The sequence below is a fragment of the Aulostomus chinensis genome, chromosome 14, assembly GCF_037954235.1.
Source record: "Aulostomus chinensis isolate RoL2024-O1b breed Wild chromosome 14, RoL_Achi_v1.0, whole genome shotgun sequence".
Taxonomy (NCBI): Eukaryota; Metazoa; Chordata; class Actinopteri; order Syngnathiformes; family Aulostomidae; genus Aulostomus; species Aulostomus chinensis.
This window is the reverse complement of record NC_141333.1, coordinates 7260323-7285894: the sequence shown is the minus strand read 5'-3', so window position 1 is coordinate 7285894 and position 25572 is coordinate 7260323. Positions and strand designations below refer to the sequence as shown.

The window sequence follows — 25572 nt, the reverse complement described above, 5'->3', positions numbered from 1 at the left end:
ATTAGAGTGATTCTTGACAAGTGTGAAATCTGATCAGAGCTCTCTTGCCGCTGGTGTTCAGTGCATGAAGTCACAGTATTCAATTTTCTTGAAAAATATTGATTAGATTACAATGTGGAGAAATGGCTAAAACGATAAATTAGTTCACCAAATGCACACAGGCTCTCTCTGAGCAGCTGTAGCAGGGTAAATGCAGGTGTAACTGATATCATTAATTATGGTCCCATTCTATTCAGTGTGTCACAGCTATCCCAGTGAGCCAGCATTCACAATAGCAGGCTTGCGGCCCATCTAAATGGAGCAGAGCTGTAATTACCGTTATTAATTACACCTGTGTCTGCCCTCCAATGAGACGTCAACATGGCTGCTGTGACAGGCTCTGCAGCACGTCCCGCTTAACGTCTACATCACCGCTTTACAGGCTGAATGGAACATACGTGTTCCCACCAAGAGGGAAGCGTTCTAGGAACCCTGATGTTCTCTAAAGGTAACAAATGTCCTGAATTTCCAGAGAATATCCTGGGTGTTCTTAAAACATCAGCTTTTGGCGATCAAAGTGTTTAGGAGATCATGCTGTTTTAGTCATTTTGAGGTCACACAAAAATGTTGTGAAACATTTCCAAGTGGTTCTTTATAGGTCACTTGGAAATGTTTCCTTTCTTGGGCCCTCTAAGAAGAAAACTGTGCTGCTCTCATGCTCCCAAAGTCCTTGTGGTGGGCAGGCGGCAGTGGTCAGCACTGTCGCCTCACAGCAAGAAGGTTCTGGGTTTGAGCCCTGCCTGGAGCACAGGTTCTTTCTGTGTGGAGTCTCCATGTTCTCCTGTTCCTGTGTGGGTTCTCTCTGGTACTCCAGCTTCCTCCCACAGTCCAAAGACATCAAGAGGGGACGAGGCTGATTGATACTCTAAATTGACCGTAGGTGTGACTGTGAGTGTGAATGGTTGTTTGTCTCTATGTGTTGGCCCTGTGATGGACTGGTGACCTGTCCAGGGTGAACCCCGCCTCTCACCTGAAGGCTGCTGGGATAGGCTCCACCCCCCCCCCCCCCCCCGCAACCCTTAACAGGATAAGTGGCAGAAAATGGATGGATGGGTTGGCAGGCATGAAGGATGTGCTAGAAACATTTAGAGGAACATAACGACACTGGAGCAAGTTAGTTTTAGGTCTTAAAATAAGAACACATGCAGAATATGTTAGTTAGTAGACCAACCTAAAACTTCCTTTTTTGGTTCTTTTTATGTCCTCTAACCACATCCCTGTAACATTTACACAGCTTCAGGAAACACAACATTCTAGAAATATTTCCTAATGTTCCCAAAACATCTTTACCAAAACTGAGAATTTTACATTTGGATTTTGGATTATTGCAAAAAAAAAGTCTCTTACAAAATTGTATTATTCAGCGAAATAATCTCACACTTTGTGTGTGAACGTACAAGCCAACGTTATGCATCATGAAGTTTACCACGTCGGCATGGCTTCAGCATCAACACAACTGACTTTGCGCTTGATGACCGACCAATGACTTGGCGTAATAACCTTTAACCTCTGTAATCTCATTTAGCTACTTGTCAGCAGTTGCCTTTTTTTTTTTTTTGAGACACCTACAATTTTTTGAAATTCACATTGCGGTTATTATTTCCATATATTGCTGCCATAGAACAATTTTTTTTAACCATTTATTAACCACAGAGCTCATTTAAAGCATTAAATTGAAAATTCAAAAAGCTGGCTGACTGAGCTGAGAGAATGGGACGTGCAGCAATACTAACTCAGCTCTGGGTTTAAGGACTCCGGCCACTCTCTACTGTACTTGAGGAAACACGATCACTCAGTTGATGGAAAAAAAAAAAATTGTGTTAGTGTGACAAAAACTGTGGTCCGATTTTCAAAGTACTAAAATATGTTGCGTACAGTAGATCATAGTGCCATCTACTGTTCTGGAGGCAGACTTGCTTTGATGAATATATCAATTCAATCAAGGTTCATACATACTGAGAGAATATGAGGGGTCAAATGAAACGGCCTAAAGGACCAACTGCAGCTCTGCGTGTCAGTCCACAAATCTGACCAATCTGTGCGCCGAACACAACTGAAGTCCACCTCATCATATTTCATTTAAGAAAAATATTGCGCTGCTCTTTTAAACCATGACAAGGCGTTATCATTTTATACGTTATAATCAATATTTTAGCCCAGTAACTGGAGGGGCTTAATATTACTATTAATGAGTAGGATTAAAAATGTAGGCTGGAGCTGAAGATCAAGTCTTTTTCTCTCTCTCTCTCATTTATAGGCTCATAACAGCTCTCCGGTCCCACACCAGGCGGGGATGTAGCGATCGTCTCTCTCTCTCTCTCTCTCTCTCTCTCTCTCTCTCCTTCACGCCTCTCAATTGGTCCACACTCCCCGTCTGTTGCGAATGAGGGACGAGGAGGGAGGGGAAGACGCAAGGCTACACCGAGTTTCACATGAAAGCCCTCAAATACAGTACAAAGCATCCCGGTCCTGGAGGAGCGACGCTTGTGAACTGTGAAGTGGGACAGAACCAGTTTGACCAGTTTGCTTTTTATGTTTGTTTGTTTGTTTGTTTGTTGACACGAAACCTCAGATCATGTGAAGACAGGAAAACCGACCGGAGAGAGTGTGGATGTCGCCGGTGAAAGCGGTGGAGTAGAGGAACATATCCCATGGCAGAGATACACGCTGATACGGAATAAAAAATACGTTTATTTTGGATGCGGTGACAGCTGATCCGTTTCCTCCAGAAACAAGACGCAGGAGGCGTCGGGATTCCCTTTGTCCCCCACGTGTGGATGAACTGTGGAGGAGACGCAAGGTAATCAAGACGCTTTTGTTTTCAGGATATCCAACTCGATCTACTTTTTCCATTTCATTTGCTTTGTTTGCTTTGTGTTGATCTTAATACAGCGGGGAGGAACGAGCCTGGATGGATTTTGGGAAATTGTGGCTGGCTTTGTTATCGTTAAAGTTCAGTTTAACCCTAGGCTTTGACCTCAGGTGTCTCCCCTACATTTGATTTACTCTGGCAGGCTACACCCTCAAAATAAGCCACCTGACACATGAAATGCATTCCTATTCTTAGTCTAAGACCGTAATAGGACGTCAATTTGGACAATTTGCTTCAAGTTCCCCTCCAGTCATTTTTATTCTTGTTCCTTTTGTCTAGGATTCACTGTGTAAAACTGATTTATGCGCCGTTTGGCAAAGGAAAGAGTACATTTTCTCCGTACTGGTTGGAAGTCAGAGGCAGCATGACTTGACTTGTGAGCTGATCCTCATCCAAAATTCAGTGAACAACTTTGAAGTGAGAACTGGACTTTTTTGTGAAGGAGTGGACATTTTGTGCCAAAAGAGTCAAAACGTGAAATGAAAAATATTTGTGGATTCATGAAATCGAGAATTCCCAAGAGTAGAGCAGGTTTTACAGATTTTAATGTGGTGTTTTTATTTTATTTTTGTTGTGTATCAGACACATGATAGTATTTTTTGTATACTGTACATGTGTACAGGGGATCTTTTAAAAAAAAATCATGTCTTTCTTGGTAGTTTATGTTCCATAGTATCAAAAAATTGGAGATGAACAGGCCGACTCATTCACTCCAGCACAAATGACATTGATTTACACAACTCTTATCTGGGGTCATATTGCTGGTTTCTGCAATATGCAGTAAATTGCCCATTCACCCAGAGGGAGGCACATGTTGCCTCATGTTGAGCGTTGACATGACCTGCTTTACACAATAGAATTCATCATTCATCTTTAGCCTCGCTACAGCAGCCGAGTTTAAAGCTTTTATCCCAGTAATGAGCAAACTGAAGTGCCTGTATTTACAATTTATTCATTTTTTTTGTGGACTGCCAAAAAACATCTGCCTGCAACTGAGTTTGTCAACTTGATCCCTGGTGTTGTTGGACAGCAGATTTCCTGTCGTGCTGTTTTTAGTACCGTGACTTGGTGTTTTTTGGGGGGATCATATGGCCTTATTGGATGCCGAGAAGCACCACAGATTGATAGGACTGTGTGTATGCGGTCACATATTTGCATCTTTTACATTTGCTAATTAGATGCCAGTAAGAGCTTGGAGAGCTGACAGTGTATTCAGATCGTGAACTGGTTCGGAGACGTGGTAGGATGGGAGTTCCTTTCTGTTTGGAAAGGCAGCGTGGGGACTCCCAGCAGTGACAGACCCAAACCAGCAGGGTTCCCTGCTTACTGAAAGAAACTGTGAACAAATCAATCTGCTGATGGGCTCGCTGGCAGGCGTGTTTCCCCTTCAAGAGACTCTCTGCCTTCTTTTCCTTCATCACCCTTAGTTGGCTCTAATTCTTGGCCACAGATATAATGATGATGGTCCACACTTCCTAGCTCACTTTTCTTGTCTTTGAGTCCTCCATCTGTGGACAGATGACATCTCCAGTCTTCTGCTGTCTGTGTCTCTTTGTCTGTCCCTCCCTGAATATGAGATGGCTGTCCCATTGTTCTTCCATATCTTGTTCCATTCAACACTCAGGGTCTATCGATCCCTAGTTTTTAAATGTGAAAAACCAGTGATCTGTGAGGAGAACTGAGTGGAGTCCATAGAGTCATGCGGCTTGTGAGCAATTACATCTAATCTGACTGTCAAGGTGGACTCGTGCTATTGGCAGCTGTTTAATTTGTATCATTATGGAGCTGAAATTGGTTACACTACCCTGTGTTTAATTTCTGTACCATGACATTGGGGGTTTGATTGCTTTGTGTGTTTATGATTTTTATATTGGTTACACAGCAGGCTTTACACACACACACACACACACACAAATTAAAACATTTGAGTTACTACTCGTGTAAATTACCATTCAATAATTTCTCACTCAGCATGCATGCAGGACAATTAGGCTGCACGCTATATGGAACATACATTCACATCATTAATGTAGTGTTGAATACACTTAAAACAATCAGTCTGATGGGTCCTGACAGGCAGTTCACTCGGTTTGGAGATGGGAATGTAGGGAATGGGAATGTAGACATAGGCCTTTCCCACTGTCAGAGGATGGTTCTGATGCTCGTTTGTGAACATTACTTTAAACTGTTCGCAAGGTTTACACCTACAATTACTACCAACAAACTGAAAAATACTTATTTTTTCTATCCACAATCATGTTTCTTATTTGAGTATTCACATAACCTGGGGAAAGCGATGCTGCTCAAGGTTGTTGTTGTTTTTTTCACATTCATGCACAGATAGACATCTGCCGGTGCCGAAACACCTGCCACCGGCAGGATTTAGTGCCCCTTTTGCAAACAGATTTTGGTAACTTTTTTCTAAATGATATCATAGATTTGATTTTTAGCAATCAAAATGGAGTTGTATGCCAGAAGATTGCATTTCGGACGGCATGACAAACTGCCTCTCTCTCTTCAGTTCCTCTTGTCAGAGCTACCGCATTTACAGTGACGCAAATAAATCTAGTGTCCAGTGGCGTAGGGGCAGATGTCCCTGACCCGCTGTCATCTGTCCCAACCAGGTGTTTATACAGACTAGTGAACTCTTGGATGACAATGATGCCATAGCTTTGTGCATCTGCAGAGGAGGAGTGTTGAGTATTTTGGGGGGGGGGGGGGCGTCATTATTTGACATCAGTATATGAGAATGTGTTGCATACATGCTAACTGACAAATCACAAGAAAGTGTGCACACTTACTTCTCAGACTGGGCAAGGGTGAGAAAACAAGTTCCAGTTGTCTCAGAGTTGTTGACTGTGACGAAGGAGTGAGCCATCTTGCATCTCTCTCATCTCTGCTATCAGAAGCAGATGCAGAGTGCGATTACGGTATTTCATGTCGAGGAAACCAGATTTTAAGTGGGCGGCGTCAGAGGATGTTGATGAAACTATGAAATGAAAGGTGTATTCACCAGGGTCACTGTCTGTGGCTTTGTCAGTTTTTCCAAAAACATGGTTGGGGCTGCCGACGGCCATCCTGGGGGCTTCACTAGTGCTTGCTGGAGACGAGTCAGTTAATCACAAACCTGATTACTGCAGCATATCATCTTTCAGGAAACGTGGGTATACACCACTGTGATTGCTTTTCAACAGAAGAAGAGGATTGACTTGGTTACTCAGTATCAGAGCAACATTAAACATGACAATGAGCAATCCAGCAGATTTCTGAGCTGCTGGCTTGACCAGGCAAGTAGACTGATGTGAATAAGATAAGACTGTCTAAGGCAGGTTTGTGTCCATCTTCCTGCTCCACCATTTCATCAGGGCAAGACTGTGACTTTTGTACCCACTGAAGATTTGCTGACTGCATCTGGTCTTTACCAGTGTCACCCGGGTTCACAGCTGCCTATTTTCCCACCTCAAATAAATGTGTGTATTTGTGTTGTTGGCAGTAGAAAAGCTTCAGTCCTCAGGAGCAGTTGCCCCTCCTTGTTGTTGCATGTCTTTCTCTTAGCTATCAGACATTTTCTTAAGTCTCAAGCTCAGATATCATCAGACTGCCCTGAAGACTACAGCACTACTTGGGTTCATGTCACGTTCAGATCTGTTAATTTTATTGGACAGCCCAGTTTTGCCACCACACTTTCATTTTGGTTGCAATATAGATAACTTGAATGTGCAGCTCAGTTGCAAGTCTCATAGGGGATGTATTTAAAGGCTGTGTCAAATTCTCAGGCCTTGATAATGATGGTTTTTTTTGCTAAGGTTTTTGGATGAATAAGAAGTGCCAAATGCTGTGTATATTTTTAAAATTCCAGCTGGTAATTATTTCTTTAATGAAACTAGTCCAAGCTGCTTTTGAAAGATGACCTCTACTCTTGGCAGATTCCCCAGAAGAAGCGTCTCTTGAATATTGTTCATCCTCAAAGCTGATTGGAAAAAATAATACAGACAGGTAAATATGGGGCATGCCAACAGCCTGCTGTCCCTCTTTTGCAGAACTCCCTGGGGGATGATGTGGAACTTGTTCATGTGTAAACAAATCTGTGATGGCATGTGTTTTGTGCTGGTAATAAGCCTGTGGCTGCTGTACATCTGTGTTGGTTCAATGCTGACATCATGTTAATGTCAAAGTTATGCAAAGTTTTGTTCGTGAACCCCCAGGACTGCAAACATCTCATTGTTATTTTGTTTACTGCATGATGCTAATATCCTCTGCATACTCTCAGTCTTATGTTTGATGAATACTATATGTATATTCTGAATGGCCTCAAGGTTACACTTTAGGAAGCGTGTGTGTGTGTGTGCGTGTGGGGATTACTTCAACAAAGGTGATTATAGTTTTGTTGTGGTTTGTCTTATTTCTCAAATGCAGTGGAGTGTGGGCCGGGGAGGAACCCATGTGGTTCTGGAGCAGATTTGAATCACAGGATAGATAAAGTACTTTTTTTTAAAAATTTCATTATGTTTTGGTTGTCCATCCATCCATCCATTGCATTTTCATGAACATGAATCCTCCATCCTCCTGGGGGGAATTTCTTCACATTTGGGTCATAGCCCTACTTTTAAGTCAAGTCAGTTTTATTTGTATGGCACCAAATCCCAACAAAAGTTCTCTCATGACTCTTTACCAGTAGAGCAGGTCCAGTACCACACTCCTTCAATGAATCTACACCCAACAATGCTCCATCAGCAAGCACATCCTGCAACAGCGGCAATGAAAACCTTCCCTTTAACAGCCAGGAACTTCAAGCAGATTCAGGATCAGTGGGGACGGCCTTCTGCTTTGACCGGTTGGGGTGGAAAGAGAGCAGGAGAGCGGGGCAGAGACAAAGACAGATAATGGAGAAAGAGGAAGAGACTGATGGACAGACATGGACGTGAGCAGGTGGAGCTACGGGTGGCAGCTTGAGCCTCTTCAGGTCTGCAGCCTCCTCCAGCAGCAGCAGCAGCAGCAGTCAGGGATCTGGGAAGTGGGGAAGCACAAAGACTCCAGAGAAGAAGACGAGTTCGTAACACGTATGAGTACAGGAGGACAGAGAGGAGGAGAGAGAAGCCCAGTGCACCATGGGAGATCCCCCAGCAGTCTAAGCCTATAGCAGCATATCTAACAATAAGCTTCATCAAAAAGAAAGATCTTAAGTCTTCTTTTAAATCTAGAGAGGGTGTCTGCATCCTGGACTGAAACTGGGAGACGGTTCCTCTAGGGCTGTAATCAACCAAAGAAATTCTTGGTCGACTGAAGCCCTCAATTTCGACTAAAAATCGACTAATTTTATATATGAAATATATACTGTGTCAACTATCAGCACAAAACCTGTTGAGGAATATTTAGACAATTGTTTTTGTCATGTTATAATAACTGACCGACACTATCATTTGTCCTGCGCACAGAGCGAGACTGAACAGAGGAGCTCAGCATCGCGGCTGAGACACAAATAGACTTTTAACTTAAAACTTTACTCTTAAACACAAAAGGCAAGTCCACCGTAAGAATTTTTTTATGCAACAAACCAGATAACGAAATAAAGTGCGTAACTGAAAAGTAAAGCAGGTTGAAATGTCAATTCTGATATGTTCATATACTCAAAACTGAGGGTGCAACCTAAGGTGGACAAGTTAGCTCACCGTTTCTAGGTGATACGCCGTCGTGTTTGTGGTGGAGCTGTGATATGCAAACTATTGTTTGCAAACTTTGCATTTGACTTTTTTCCATCATCTATTTTCATGAAATGCTGCCACACTGCAGATGTCTTTGACATGTTGGACGAGGACTGACTTTAAATGAAACCGTCAAAATTAAATAGACATTCATCAAACCACCAGACGTTGGCCTTCTGGTACTCTTCAGTCTGTCTGTCTCTAGCAGGCCAGGCTAGTCCAAAATAGCAAAAACAAGGGGGGTGTTCAAAGATAGATTGTTATCTGTGAAACAGGGGTGCTTTGAAAACACCCCCATTAGCACTTGGTACTTTCCTCCTGATAAAATTAACGTGGCAAAAAATCGACCAATCAGAATTGTGGTCGAGCCAGAATGTATTAACTAATAAATCGACCAGTCGACTGGGAGATTACAGCCCTCGGTTCCACAGGAGGGGAGCCTGATAACTGAAGGCTCTGGTTCCTACTCTGCTTTAGAGACTCCGGGGACCACAAGTTGGATAATGGGGAACTATGAGCTCTTTTAGATATGAAAGTGCCTGATTATTGAAGGCTTTGTATGTTAGAAGAAACATTTTGAATTCTTTTCTGAATTTAACAGGGAGCCTATGTAGAGAAGCCAGTACAGGAGAGACATGGTGTCTTCTACCAGTTTTAGCCAACAGGCAGGCACTCGCGTTTTGGACCAGCTGGAAAGTATTCGGGGGCTTATGAGTACTGGAACGCCAGACTGAACAGAAAAGGTTTTGGTTGCCGGAGGTCATGGTCCCTGATATGCAGCAAAAAAACAAACAAACTAGTACATTCTTCATTTTAAAATCCAAAAAGTCCAGCAGGATACACTTAAATTTCCATGAAAATGTTAGAATCCCTTAGAATGTCATTTCAGAAATGCTAATCGCACGTCATTTACCGCAGTTTAACATTCAGGTTTCCATTTACCCAGACAACACTGTATCATTGTCACTGGGCTTTTTTCGGCGGGTGTTGACTTTAGGGACCTTCAGGATCATCCCCACAGCTCCGTGGGGTCAGTGGAGCCGATGCTGAGATAGATGTGTGCACATGCATTCTTTTTTTTTTTAACAATTTGAGGAAGAAATGAGACCAAGAAATCATCAGCCAACTGTTATTACCACAAAGAGAGTCAGAGCACGATTCAGGCTAATTGGATGACACAGCTGCCGAGATGATGCTCTGTTGACCGTTAGATCACGTTTTTAATATTCAACCAGAGAATTACCTGATATGATAACTGGTCAGTGGACGAAAGCTTGATTCCTGGTGCCCTGCCTGCGTGCCCACAATCAAGAATGATTCAAATGTATTGAACAAGCGTTCTGGGCATGTTGCGGACGCCATCAAGGTCAGATGAAAATAGCTCAGCCTTTTTGAGGGTTGATTGTAAATGATGTGACAAGCAATGACCAGACACACACACTGGACACACACCTTAAACACTGTTAACTGCAGTCTGGGTGGGCTGGTTATCGCTCCTTGATTTTTTATTTATTTATTTTTTTTTAAACGCACATTTGGTGAAAAGATAAAGCTTTTCATTTTGTGCTTCCTGAGCTTCCTTTTTTACAGATGTGGATTTGAAAGGCAGCAGCTGTCCGATCCCATCTTTACTGTAGTGTCTAAATGCTGGTAACCTCTACACTGATTTTATGCTTCAGGCCCCAAACTGTAGGTGGTGGGGACTAAATTCTCTTCCTGTGTTTCTTTTTGCTGTCGTCCGTGTGTCATGCTCAGCCTGTCTCATGAATAGAGTCTAACGCCAATAAGCTTGGTTATTATTTTAATTAGTGAATAAACACAAAACCACCCTCTCACTCGGCGACTATGAAAGAGCATTACCCTCAAAGGGCTTCAGCTGACAGAGGTGCATAGCCTGAGAAGATGAGGTAGATAATTGTGGATATTGAACATGACAATAATCATCTCACGTCTTAATCTCCAGGAGAGGTTTGGGATGCATCAGACAAGTAGTGAAACCTAATGGCACATCACGATAAAAGAAGGAAGTGAGCGTGAGTAAAGTCTCTAAAAAAATATAAATGTCACTCATTCTCACAAATTGTATCTAACTCAATAATAAAACAGTGAAGCAATACCTCAGTTGTTGTGGGTGCAGTTAAATGTATGGATCATTTTAAGTTTATATAACTTAATTCTAGCTTGCACCAGCTCATACATTTTTCTTAAAGATAAATATATGTAATGGTGGAAGTAAACCCTGTGAGCTGCTATGACTGTTGACATTTTGGTTTTGTTTCAATATGTAAATCATTACATTGTGGCCAAGCATGCACAGAAAAAATAGAAGTATACTAAAACTTTGTTAACAACTTGGACCTGAATTAATTCCTCGATGGATGGTAACCAACTATTCTGATGGTTACTAAATTATGAAGTTTTCTCAATTTGTTTTTTGCTTTCCAGTAAGTCAGATGAAGAGTTTGAGTTTTGGATAGGCTGATTAAATCACCGTTGCTTGGTCAACTAAGATTACATTTTGTGTGATATTTATCATCACAGTCATTTAACAAGAAAATAATGTTGAAGGACCTAAACAAAAATAGGTTGCTATTTGCATTCGAGAAAGTCAGCTCAGAAAGTGAACCTTGACCTTGTAGTTCACTTCCTGTGTTGCCATGACTGAAATGGAGCGTGTCAGAGCGGACGTTATGGATTCGGGCTAACTTGCGCTCAGCGTCGTGATGGAGCCGTGGACGAGTGGTGATGTAGCAGGTGTTTTTTGCGGCGGACAAGACTGACGAGCTGCTTTGACTACCAGGCCAGGTAACGTTGTATTTTTACTGTTTTCATGCTGTTTATCCAGCTGTCTGAGGTAAAGTAGCATGTGGTGTGAACACGGAAACATGCTAGTCTGGGCAGTTGTGGTAACGCGCAGGTGTGAAGAGATCAATTTTGCTCCTAAAATGTTGGGAAGACACTGCCTGACATGAACAAAGAGCTTGAGTTGTTTATTATGGTATGGTATTATTGTCCATTTGTCCTGTGGTCTTGTTTTCCCATGCAGCTCTGCACTGATACCACAGGATCGCCCATCAGAATCTTCCATTTGTCCTTCTCTGCTGCATTTGACAATGGAGACCTGGCATCACTCCCTCTCAAACAGCAGGTCCGTCTGTTGCTGTACTTTGAGGAGTCATCAGAGGTCTTAAAAATTTGCAAGTTAGATATGGTTTGAAACTGAATTATGTTAAATACAATTATGTTATCCATGGTAGAAAGTCTATCTATCTTTTTCTCTGCGTGATGCTCTGGAGGTATTGGGAATGTCTGAGTCACATGAGCTATACACTACACATGTGTTATCCTTTCAGGCTGAACTGGAGGCAATCCAGGAATGAGCAGTGTCTCCGGTCGCAGTGGTGAATGAAGAGGAGGTGTTTTCTTTGAAACTCACCATGTCTCGATTGTCCTTGAGCCATCAGGTTGTAATGTCTGACGGATCTTGGACTGATTCAATGGTGATTGTGTTTGGACTGATCTACGCTCTACATTTGAGCTACCCGGAGGAGCTGAGTGGCTTCTTTGAGATCATCGTAGTTTGACTTAAATCTCGATGATGGAAGAAAGCAGCTCAAACCTGTTGGAGGCCTTGAGCTTGAGGCGGTTATCAATAGGTTTTGCTGTTGGATGGCTCTTTTTTTTAATTTTATTTTCATAGGGTAAAGAAAACTTTGCATTTTCAAGATTTGAAAATTTCCTTTTTGGACATCGAAGTAAATTATATTCAATTATGAGTGTTGCACATTTGACTTAGTAAATTTTTTTTTTTTTTTTTTTACATCTTCTTAATACAACTCAAATGGTTCAAGCCAGTCAGCTTCCTCAGGCAGTAGATGGAGTAATGGAATTGGGATTGTTTTTGGACTCAGTTTCAAAATGGAGGTTGGGAGTCATTGTAGGTTTGTTAGCTGCTACTCAAGCAACGACCTGGTGGTCAGAAATCAGCACATACAATTTTTTTTTTTTATCAGTGATGTTTGTGGTTGTTCTCCTAACGTCAACTCAAAATGTCCCGCATAACAACAATCGATTACGTTTGTGTCAAGAAGGTCCTCCGACCCGTGAGCCAACCTCACCCGATGAAAAGCTGTATAATCAATACTCCTCTGCAGTTATTGACAAGCTCTACACAAACAATGTAAAGATGATAACCGCTTCAGACTGATGCAGTGACGTGAGAGAAACTTCTATTCATGGATGCTCCGAACACATTCACAGTCTGCTCCCAGCTTTTAGTATAAAGTGGTAAAAATGCAGTAGCAGGATTATTGCAAGGGTTATAATACGATCACATTAGGGACACTGTGGAATTATTGCAGGATTTCCCTCTCAATTTTTAAGCCATAAGTCAGCTGACCGTATTGTAGTGTGTTGGTTTTTGAATTTTTATGATATGAAGTGTGAAGCCGAACAATAAATCGGGAAAATTCATAAAATCACACCCATTCCCCTACACCCTGATGAACGTTTCTGTTGAACCGCGTAATCTGTGTAGCTAATATACCGTATGTAATCCATATATGTCTTTGCTCAGTTGTAATTCCGTGGTTTAACTGGGTTACGTATGGAAATACAGCTGTGGATTTCTAGTCTCTTGTGAATGGCGACAGCTTGGGATTAACCCATGACCGCAGTCTGGCATGTCAAATGTGGGTTGATCGCATGTACATAATCCCATGTCAAATTTACAGACTGTGTGTAAAAATGGCATGCGGTAGCGCTTACCAGCTACCACCACATGCTTCCTCTGTTACATGTGAAGTCCCAAGCTGCATCTTTTCACCCCGACATATACCTTAACCCTAATTCCCACCCGTGAACACTGCTAGTTGTGTGTGTGTGTGTGTGCAGATACTCAACCAAACAGGAGGCAAGGTTAAACAAAAAAATCCTCGTTTGCACTAGGAATTTAAAGGGCTCCTCAAGCATGTAAGATACTATTAAACCATGCAACAATCAAATCAAATATTTGACTCTGTTTGAAGCCCAGCTTCTGTCTGTTTGAGGAGCCTTCTTTCATAGTGAACAGTGATGGCTCTCAACTAGTCCTCCATTTTTTTTTCTTCCTTTGTCTTTATAATGGAGCCGGTGGGGTTCAGTCCCTGCTCTGGGCGTTCGTGCTGAACAGGAGTGCAGACCTTACACTGATTGCAATTCTTTATCATCGTGACTCAGCTTGAGGAAGGCGATTTAAAAAAAAAAAAAAAAAAAAAAAAAAAAGGGGACACTGGACTAATCAAGGTTTTACTTAGTCTCAACTCTTGTTAAAAGTCAGTTTCTTCCAGGATGTGCTGTTTGTACTCCTGCTTTGTTTAATCTGGCTGAAGCAAACTCAACTTCATTTGGACTGATGTTAAACAAGCAATTGCATTTGGGTGCAGACTAAAGCAATCACACCAAGACACAAGTCCGGCTGCAAACTCTTTCGTGGCTTGTTTGTGGTTTGAGTTCATTCTGACCCAGTTACCTTTATCCACTGGCTTGCTCACTCCCCAGACACATTTAATAATAGGAGTAATAACAATTGGAGTGACACTCCCATCAGCAAACACAAGGTTGTTCAAGATGTAGTGTTCTAGTCACCCACAGCAACATCAACTAAAAGGGAAGTTTGAGCCCTATTCCTCCTGGCCCAAAGCCCCCACTGAGATTCACCAGATTCTGATGTTTCCAGCCTCTCACATGATGAGCAGTTGGAGCTCCGCTATCAACGATATACACGGAGGAACAAAAGCTTGTTGTCTCCCCTGTATAATACCTCGTTTGTTTGTTTTTTTCATTTCTGCCACAAATTCAACCTGTCTTTTTTTCAAGCAGCAGCACTCTAACATTTTTCACTCTTTGTTAAGTTTGACTAACAGACAGGAACAAAATCTAACAGCTACACCATCGCTGTCCTCTGGCTGCAGACTTCAGCTTGATGGCAGTTATGCACATGTGCAGGAGGGCCAGGGCCCCCTTCATCCTCTCAGATTCTGTCGCTGCCCTCTTTCCTGGAGGTGCAGGAGGTGCTGCTGGAGTCTTGTGTCTTGCCTCTTCCCCTCTTCCGCTGCCTTCTTGTGAATCTCTCCTATGTTCTTTGGACCTTCGACCTCTCTTCTTGGCAGCCAATTAGTTGATGGCAGAGAAAGATGGTTATAAACAATGTGTAAACTCTTTCACATTTAGTTATTTCATATCAATCCATGCTAATTTCTTTCCCTCCGTGATGACCTTTCTATTTTACTAGAAGAGCCATCCATGAGGGCGTGACGAAGATGAAGAAAAACGTTTTTCTTTTCAAGAATAAAGGTCAGTTGGAGAAAAAGTAATGTAACTTTGGACCAATAAAGTTCATATTACATTAGGATCAATCGTTTCCTTCATCAACCACCCAGCCAGCTGTAGAGGAGCTCATGGATTCATACCTTGGCATTCTGGTCATCCAAGTCCTTCCAGCAGTATTGAAGAACTTGCATAGGCTTTCTAATCTTAATCAGACTGTTAATCTGTTAAACAGAAAGTGAATAGTGGTGTGTGTCGTCCTTCACGTCCTCATCTCTGTCACGGGCAGTCAGTGGTCCAGACACGTATGACACAACTAAGTCATCGGTGGAGCAAACGATTTCCAAAAATGAAGTTTAAGAAATGTTCATGATAAATGCCTCCATCAGACAGCGGCACATTTGTCCGTATGTGGCTGAGACATGGAGCTCACAGATGGCCTTCTCAAGAGACCAGGCTGGCGGAGCCCACCAGCCTCTCCTCCGTATCGATGGGAGGCTCCATCGCCTGTTTAGTCAGCATCTGGAGCTTCTCAGGCGCCAGCTTATTGAATATGCTCTGCAGAAGCCCGAGCACAACTCAGTCTTTGCCCTCTCTGGACCTTTGACAGATGAAGCCTTCTTTAGGGAGGGCTTCCATGCGTTTACAGCTTTGTTTAGCTGCACATCATTATTGAGGGTCAAGCCCTTGATGATTTTCTTGGGTTGGTTTTGCAGACAGATGCACCACAGTGGTCTAGAAATGTGTAAAAGGATATTAAGAAAAACGATTATGCAGATCTGTAATTTCGAACTGTCTAACAGTCTCTAACTGCTCTCTGTGGGTGTCAACTCTTGCACAGAGGAGGGAAGTGTATCAATCTTTCTGGCTTTGGTGAAGATGGTAAACAAACCTATATTTCCCCGAGAAGTTTCAGCAGCTTCACTTTGCTCACTACTCTTGATTTATACCTAGCTTGCGGTCTAATAGCACTCTTGTATAATTTATTGTATTCATCTGCACACACACCAGCTTCCCATTTTTGCTATCCACTCACCTGCACCGTTTGATCAGCCTGGCTGGGCTGGTACGATGGCACATCCTTGGTTCTCTGCTGTCTGTAGTCCACTCTTTAAAAAGCTGTCACTGACTTATTGAGGGAAATTGTTGCATTTTTTTTTTTGTCTCTGTGGCCCAATTTATTCGCAGTTCATTGAATGCGACTAGTTTGCATTTCTTTTTCTTTTTTTCTGTTGCAATTTTCCAAGTTTTGCAGATGCACACATTCATTTTGAATTTTGCTTTGCCATGAAGTGTAAGCAGGACTTGTGTGTGCTTGGAATGACAACATCCATTTAGGGGTGTGAAACGGTGGAGGACAGTGAATGAATGAGAAACTTGGAGAAACAGACTTACTGGCTCATTAGGAGCTCCCTGAGCGCTACTGTCTGTCTCACTCTGATCTCCACGAAGAAGAGGATGACGACCCCCAGAGAGCGGACTCGCCTCCAGAGCCTGTAGATTAACGGCTCGTTGGTGTTGAGCTGCTCGTCTGCTGGTTCAGGACCTTAGCGTTCAAATGATGAAATGGCCATCGTATTTTAAAATCACCTACATTTCTGGCGGAACCGTAGGTAAAGATGCTGCAATGAATAATATGCGCTAAAGGCTCAGTTGTGTCTTTAGGTAAGATTAGCCTTCTGTTCAACGGGCTGAGTAAAGCAGGGCTGGGAAAAAAATTGTGAAGAACAGTAGAAAACGTAGGTGCATTGAATATATTTCCACTGCTTTGACCTCTCAGTGAATTTCTCCTTTATTCTCATGTGGGAGGCTTTCAGATGCTGTAGGCTGCAGAATGATGGGCTTATTTCACATATATCCCACCACCATAAAGCATGTGTGCAGATCATGAATGTGTCTAGAATTCTTGAAGGAGAAAGACTTGGAATCCTTTGTCATGTGTGCAGAGTCTAGCATAAGAAGTGTGATGGATCTATTTAATAATCCCTTGTTCTGAGCAAGAGGTGCAAATGGCGCAGCATTCATTTTCTTGACGACATGAAAACATCACACAGTTCCCTATTCGATTACTTGGTTGTGACTGTGATACGTATGCCGACATGTGCAGTCCATCTTTGTAGTGTTGAAACCTGCGCAGGGCTTTGGCATCTGTTAAGCTGTCAAAATCACATGACGGAGCCATCACACCTGAAACAAACAAATGTAGGATTGCGTCCATGGAGGAGTGATAGGTCCTGTTGACCTGGGCTGTATGTACTGTGACTGAGAACAGCAAAGAAGTAAATGTACTGCGCCTGAATGAGAGGAGCTGAGCTGAGAGTAATGGGTGTCATTTTCACCTTCACCAAGGAGGCTGTGTTTCCACCTTTGCCATGCTGGCTTGTTGTACTGTATCAGCTGGATTACACAAACACGACAAGGAGATTTTCACAAAACTTGGTCTCCATCTGGCTGTCCTCATTACCATGATGCAGTTTTTGGCATCTGAGCAGGACTCTTTGTCCAAAAAAAAAAGAACCAAGTCACCCAGATATAAACTTTATAGGACACATGTCCTCCGATTGCTCCACTATGTGATACTTCATAGTTATGGGGTAGATTTGATGCCAGTATAACGTCAACCATTGCAGCCAATCTGAAGCACTTGGGGAGCTCTGCAAGGGAGGCATGTGAATGTGAATATAGTTTCCTGACAGCTTCTCCTGACAGCTGATCCAGAATTTGATCAAGAATATTTCATTCTTTCAAGATTTTCATGTGGATTAAAGGAATGTGATGGAACTCCATCAAGAACACTGGCCCAAAACATTCTTCAGGCTCTATAATTTAATCCAGATTGCCTCCAAAAGTGAATGACTTGCTATATGATGACGAAAATAAGACCGTTATTGTGAAATTGGTGAAATCATAAACTTTATTTATCTCAGGTAAACATTTTTTTTGTCATTTACTCACCAAAATATTCCTTGAATCTGGTGTTGGTTTCACAGTTTGTGTGCTTTTATGCGATCGTGGGCTGAGACGTGCTTTGAAAGACTAAAAAACAGACCTCCAGTGAAATAATTCTTTTGTTTCGTTTCATCTCTGCTCATTATGGGTGTCATGAACCAAATCTTTGCTCGAGTGGAAGCAGTTGACTGTCTGAATCCTAGTTCAAACCACCTATGATTAAAGCATCTTCTCTAGTGGATGTTTTCTTGGCTCTCTTTTGGCTCTGTGTACATTAATCATTGTCCAATTAGTGAGCAGGATTATAGGTTTGTCAAAACTCTCCGAGGGAGTGGCTTGGACCATCGGATCACCCTCAGGCACGAAATTCATGTCAAAAATACATCTGGAACAATGCAAAGGTATAAAAGACATCGCGTACATCTTCTCGCAATAAGAAAATCCTCTTGTTATGTAACTAGCCCATAGAAAAGCGTTCTCAACACTGGGTTTACAAAACTGTCATGTTTTCATTTCGGCTTTCAAAGGACATTTTCTTGGACATCCATGAGCGTTAAACTGGATTAGCGCTGCAGCACCATGGATAAAGACAATTTGAAATCATAAAACAATTTTGGGCATTCGTTTATTGAAATTGGTTTCTTTTAACCCTGCAAGGAGTTAAATAAAACACCTTTTCTGCTCCTCATTTCTGATCATCCTTCGCCGTTATGGTGCTGTAATTGTATTTTTTATTTTATTTTTTTTAACAGTGAGCCAAAAAATCAGCAGAAATCATAAGAGTTGCTGAACAATGCCTCCGATGAAAATTAAGACCAACTCGTCTTACCTAAATCTGAAATTTCACAAAATCCGACACAAAGTTGAAATTTCTTCTTCAAATTGTGTAATTGAGTCTGACAAGGAAGTAACTCATCAGAATACAAGTAGCTGACTGGCTGATATCTCAGGATTCGGGGAGCAAAGGGGTGGAAATTTTCCATGAATTGTAATGTTAGGGAATTTCTACCAATATTTTGCAACAGTATTCAAACTGTTGTTATATGTGGACATGTTGTGATTGCATTGTCCTGTGTAAACCGCATACCTCAGTGTTTAGGCTGCTGTCATTCAGGTGTTGTACTTCAAACTAACGTACAATACTTGTGATGTAAGCCATAACCTGTGTTGTGATCGAGACTACTATGCTGGCAATTTTACAGCCATTTTTGTGTGTGTTGTTTAACGTTTTACTTTTTTGAATTGTTGAGTGTTTTGCTGGGCATTGGTCGGATTCGAGCTGAAAAATCACGTGTCACAACATTTCTAAAGATATACGAATGTGTCATGTGAATGTATGTCATTACAATAATGCGCCTATTCACTGAGTCACTCAGGTTTTTCTCTAATAAAATGAGTCGTGTGTTAGTCATGGGCTTCTGCTACTTCAGTTTTCTGCCGCTTGATAACTTTTTCTCATCGACCTCTTGTTCCTAGCCTATGGTTGAACCTCAATGCTGCGTAGGTGAAGTCAAGCTCGTGTGTGTAGTCCAAAGATGAGCTGCTTTTGTAGGTTTTGTAGTCTTGAATGATGTGTCACTGATTAGCGAGCTGCAATTGTTGGATTTCAATCTTCTCGTCTTACTTGAGCCATTGACAGTCCTTGAATACGAATTTTATATTTGAATATATATTTCAATATTTGGAAAAATGAATTCATTTTTTTCGTCAAGTGTTCTCATCCGTGTTTGTCAGGCAAGTGTCACGTCCTCAAATGTGTGACTCATTTCTGATTACAGGGGTAAAATACTGGTCCCGCAGCTGTATTATGTAGAGAGAAGTCATCCTACAATGAAAATCAGTCTTTGCAACAGCAGCACAGTCTTTGTGTACTTGGTCTCGGATCAGAGGCAAAAAAAAAAAAACATGTTTCCAAGATTCCTCATTCATATTTTATGACAACAGGTTTTGTCAACACATCATTTAATGTTGCACTTTGGTCCACTGGTATGATGCAAGAGCATGACAGATCATAGTGAATTAATGAATGCGTGCAGACGGACTAGATGCTACATGTTCCTGTCAGCCGCAGCGTGTACAATTCTGAACCGTTTGATTAGTTAGTCGCGGGAAACAAATTCTCTCTCAAAGGCGTTGCATGTCAGCTTTGCAGATTGGTTGCCTCATACCGAGATGTCCTTGAAACACCTCTTCATACAGACACTCGAACCAAAAGACAGTCCCATCAAAAGGCAGAAAAGACTTAAATGTCTGTTGTGTAGACAGTTTCATGCTCTAACTTCAAGTAATTTCCAAGATGAAAGAATTGACCAATTGTGAGATGCGTTTATACCAGGCACATGCACATTGTCTTTGCAGTAACTTGTGTGAAAATAATTACATCCAGCAGCAGTTGACCAAAACACAAAGAGCCGAGTCAGGATTACAAAGCACAGGCCTCTATCAGAAAAGACTTCTTTGACATACCAGCAGCTGTTATTGAGTTACATTCTGCTCATAATTGAAGTAAAACAAACACATGAACTAACGCTTATCCCAGTATTCTTAAAGTATTCTTCGTCTTAAAACATATTAAGCTAAAATACTCTGGGTGCTCTCAATCAATTCGTACTTATAACTTGCCTTAGTTGAGCCAGAAGCCAGGAGTGAGACGCTGGGATGTTTGCTGCCATTTTATTTAATTTATGTAGTTATTCTTCTGTATTTTGATTGAAACAACGACCCTAGCAAGTCCTTGTTGTACCTGAACTGAACCGGACACAGTTATCTTAACATACTGCATTTTTCCACTGAGAATAAAGGGCATTTTGTTGAATGTTCCCACTGCAGCAGTTTGTGCAGACGCACGACGCACTTATGGTGCCAGACTTTAACATAAAGCACAACTTTTCCACATGATATCCTAACCCAGGAATGTTTTAGATGTGTTTCATGTGATGAAATACTTCCATATAGCAGATGTTATGTCCAGTTCTAGGATTTGACCAGAGGTTGGTAGTTGGAGCGGCAGCCAGCTGCTCAGATCCTGTCTCTTCCTGTGTCAGGTGTCCCACTGAGCCAGTCATCAGGGTGGGCAGCAGCCAGAGAGCTTGTTATCCGCTCCATTAGGCTGACACACTCCACAGTGGGCTGAATCCTCCCACCAATGATGCATGTGAACTTGAGTGTCTAAGAAGTACAAGATGAGATGTGACAGAATGCCTTGTCACATTTCGCCGTGACTTTCACACAAATTGTCTCCCTTCCCATCCTTTGAAATTAAACACCTGTGAGCTGCTTCCTGGGGAATTGTGCTTCTCAAGTTTTATAGTTTATGATTGACTGCCTGCCTGATGGCTTTGAGAGAGGAGATGGTTGGCTGACAGGCAGGCAGCAGAAGTGGATGGATCCACCGTTAAGTTTGCACATTATGAGACTTTATTACTCACACCTGCGTGCAAGTGTTGTGCCTCTCAAAATGGTAAATCATAGGGCTGCAACATGTAAAACTTTATCCGTAGCAGGTTAAAAGAAACTCTCCTCATTCCAATTATAAGATGACATTTAAGCTCAAGTGACAGATGACATCCTGCGGCTGTATGATGAAGATTACAACATAGAAAAGGAGGGAATGTGTTGCAGTTTATGCGTGGAGAGAGGACGAGATGATTGTGGGGTTTCACATGCAACTGAGTCAAGACTCTTAAAAACCATGATTGCTGTTTCTCTTTTCCAGCTGCACATTTCACAGTTACAATGTCAAGTCAAGACAGTTTTCATAAACTGTGATCCCAGACCCCGACAATACTGTTATTATTGTAAACATGAGAACAAAATCATCTAAAATCTAAGATGTAATTTGTAGCTTCATATTTCCCTCTCCCAGTCAATCGGAGGCAGCTCCCCGCAGGCGCCTCCGCTATTTTAACCTCGCACTTTGACCGTAAGCCAAAGAAGTGGCAGAGTCATAAAAAGCTTTCTCATTCTAGGAAAACGTAGTGCTTGTAGTGTGAACTTTGGGTCAGAATGAACAAACGTGACACAAAAAGGACGCTCCACCCCTTTTGCGTGACGTTGCCATGCACACGCACATGTCATTTTGAAGGGTCACGATTGTCTGCCTCCACACCTGTCTGTGCTAACGCTGTTCATTAGGGATAAGTGGCACTAATTAGGATGCCCCCCCCACACACACACATAAACCATACACCTTGTTAGTACTGTTGTGCTCCATCCCCTGAGGTTACACACTCTAAGCTGTGTTCATAAACTGCTTTCTTCATCTTCATTGCCTTTTGCTCCTTCTCAAATGTCCTCTCCGCTCGCACTAATTACCTGCTAACGCTGAAAACTGGAACTGATTGACATCCCAACAGAGAAGCCACGCCACCGATCATTTCCTCAGTGACATTTATATGAAAGACTATTTGTTTTTAATGAACTAATTTGCATCATTTAGGAGCTCATCCCAAGGATAAATAGTCTAACACGTTTTTATGAATACTGCTTCTTTCTCTGCTTTCTTTCAGAAGATAGAAATATGAGGGAGAATTTGATGTTGGTGCAATTACAGAGATTAAAATGGAAAGTTTGGATCCTAAGTGTTATGTTTTATGATACTCAGAGGGACTGATTAAATTGAATAAATGAATTTTTGTGCATTTCAGTAGTTTTAACGTCTTTTAAAGTGACTGTTTTGGAGGCACGCAGCTCTTAGATGAGATACAAATTTGAGCAGAGCTACACGATATACGTTTTGGCTGATATTTTATATTTGGGTATTATCTGTATAAAAAAGTAATGATACTGACATTTTACATACACCGAAAAACAAAGGCAAAGATAGTGAATTTGAAAAGGTCCCATATATCTTTGAGAGAATACATTGTGAAGATCTCCGTAAATTTATTGTCTTTGTTGTATCTTCATCACTGATGATGAGCAAAGAAATCCAGGAATGTCACCTATGGATACCGACACCAATATCTAAAAAAGAATGACCAATACTTGCTGACACCGATGTTATCATGCAGCCCTAAAAAGGAAGTGAGCCTATGTTGCCTAACCATCTGTGCCGATGCCCTTGAGTTATCCCAGGAACTAACCCATGGAAGACATTTTAAATAGCAGTGAACAGTGAAGGTGTCTGTAAGTTTTTCAGCCTAATGACACTGCAAATCACATTTTAATAAACTTCATCTGTGAAAGATGGCAGTGCTGACTAATGAGCCCCCGGAGCAGCGGGAATATGTGAGAAGAATTTCTTTCTCTCTTTCATGTAATAGTCATCACTCCTTGGTGCTAAGAGGTTGTCCTGCTTGCCTGTTCAAGTGCAAACACTCTCGTCCGTCTGCTTCAAGGGCACCAACTGTCTTTTACCATTCAATTTCTTACCGTGTAAATATTCCATCTCCCAACTGTTACATCTCCCTGTCTGCCAGCAGCTCGGGAGTTCTCATCTGATTTTTCCCTTTCTCTTCCTCTTCCTAATCGTTCTTTAATCCCTTTTTATTTAACCTACTGCCTTTTTTTCTTGATATCATTAAATCCTGTCTGACCTGTTTGCTTGAGGCCCTCAATCCTGTCTAATCCCATCCTCTAACCTCCCTCTTCCTCTAATTTTGTGTATCCTCCTCAAAACAGTCTCTTCAAAATTCTCATTCATCCCACTGTATTGTCTGGTCCTCCCTTTTTAACCCTTTTTTTTCTACTGCTTCCCACCCTCCAATCATCCTCTACTGAGGGGAACAGAAAACAACCCAGGTCACAGAAGGAACTTCGGAGTTCTTGGTAGTCATTTAATGACTGAATTGGCTTATTACAGAGACTGAATGGCTGCAGAGTCTATCATGTTTGCAGATCTTGAATGATTAGCAAGGGGGGGGGGGGATGTTTCAGTGTGATGAATCATTAAAGGCTGATTTAGGTCTCATCAGCTTGCTGATTCATTCGCATGTGTTATTGAGGGACAAAACAGTATCATTTGCCTGTAAGCCAAAGAGAGAACTCATAAAGACGAGATGGATGAGAAGTTTATTTGAGAACATCAGATGGGAAATGATGTTCTTCAGTTTAAAAAAAAAAAAAAATCCACTGACTTTAATTTGGAGCTATTGGCAACAATTCTAGATGACTTCTGACAAGCAAATAATATCATCATTGACTTGTTAGCCTGTTAAAAGGGCAGATTTTGATGGACTTTGGTGGAAAGATTTGTAATATTATTATAAGGATTAAGTGACCAGCTTTTGGTGGTGATCTCAGTGCAACTGTAGATCCATCCATCCATCCATCCATTTTCTACCGCTTATTCTGTTAAGGGTTGCGCCTATCCCAGCAGCCTCGTCCCCTCTTCCATGTCTTTGGACTGTGGGAGGAAGCCGGAGAACCAGAGAGAACCCACGCAGACACAGGGAGAACATGACATGACTCTGCACAAGAAGATCCTGTGCTGGAGCCGGGGCTTGAACCTGGAACCTTCTTACTGTGAGGCGTCAGTGCTGACCACCACTGCACCACGTGCCGCCTCATTTACAGATCCTGGCTTCGTAATTATTTTAGGCCATTGACAGGATATAGCTGTTAGTGTTCTTTTTCTGGACAGATTTGATTGGACTTGTGATTCCATGAAATGGCATCCTAATGGATCAATTTTCAGTATGATGCTTTATATTTTTGATGATCAAGTACAGTTGGATGAAATTTTGCTATTGTGTTTTGAAACTGGGAAGACATTCAAATGTAATTACGCGTCGGATTTTGTTGAAAATCTGACGCAACTCAGTGTTACTATTGTTTCTCTTGTCATCTTCTCTCTTCATCTCCACTCCCTAGTATTTGGTTTTGCAGCTGTGATACTTCAGCTGTCCTTAATTGATGCCACTTATAAGCTGCTCTGAATAGATTACATGGTAACTGCAATCTTGGTTTTGTTGTGACAAGAGGATGGTACATCATGTCTCCTGTAGTCACAGCACTTGTCACACTCTTGACAGTGTAATTCGTACAGCCAGCTCACCAGACAGGCAGCCACAGACAATTTTAACATCCCAATATTTCCATCTATTGTGCTACTCTAAACGCTGATTGAAGTAAGCTGTGATAAACAGTCATTCATAGCACCCCCCCCCCCCCGCCACCCAAAAAAACCCAAAACATGAAAGTTATAGGAAAGACAAGCTTATATAATGGCTGGATGCAATGCTGATTCTGCTGCTGCTCTGTGTGCTGTGTCCCGGTCCTGAGATGAAATGTTCAAGGTCATTTCACGTAGAACATCAGCGTGAAATAGCTGGTCGTCGCATGATTTACGCTTAAATTGGTCCACTTAATTAACAGAGATCGGCAGTCACTGCCCACTTTTGGTGCACCTCGTTTGGTTCTGGAAGTCATTTTCCCGTTCTTTTCTGAACTGATGTCTAATTAAAACAAAAAAAAAAGAAGTCCCGATATAGAGTTTTATTCTTTAAATCAAGCAAACCAGTGAGCAGGTGAATAGGGACCATAACGTATTTGATTTTGTGGAGAAAGATGGGAAGAAAACCGAATGAAAAACGTGTATGTAATTTTCTTAAAGAGTTAACTATGAATTAACTAACTAACTATCCCAGAAGGCATTGCAGGCAAAATTTCCGACCCACTAGTTTTGCTGCGATTTGCAAAATAAAAAAATCAACTTGGGACAGATCGTGTTCCAATGCAACACAATTAAAACACACTCAAGAG

The 25572-nt window shown here is 41.8% G+C and overlaps 1 protein-coding gene and 1 non-coding gene across 2 annotated transcripts in view; one reads left to right on the top strand and one right to left on the bottom strand.

The window, feature by feature from the left end:
• Positions 1 to 351: 351 nt before the first annotated feature.
• pde4ba (phosphodiesterase 4B, cAMP-specific a) overlaps positions 352 to 25572 on the top strand; it is a 155897-nt gene continuing 130676 nt past the window's right edge. The window contains exons 1-2 of the mRNA XM_086225579.1: positions 352 to 487; positions 2297 to 2839. The gene's annotated coding sequence lies outside the window, so the exon portion shown is untranslated. The remainder of the gene's footprint in view (positions 488 to 2296; positions 2840 to 25572) is intronic.
• On the bottom strand, positions 15177 to 15252 carry LOC147249575 (small nucleolar RNA SNORD66). The gene has a single exon (XR_015119399.1). It is a non-coding gene; the product is annotated as a small nucleolar RNA SNORD66 (small nucleolar RNA).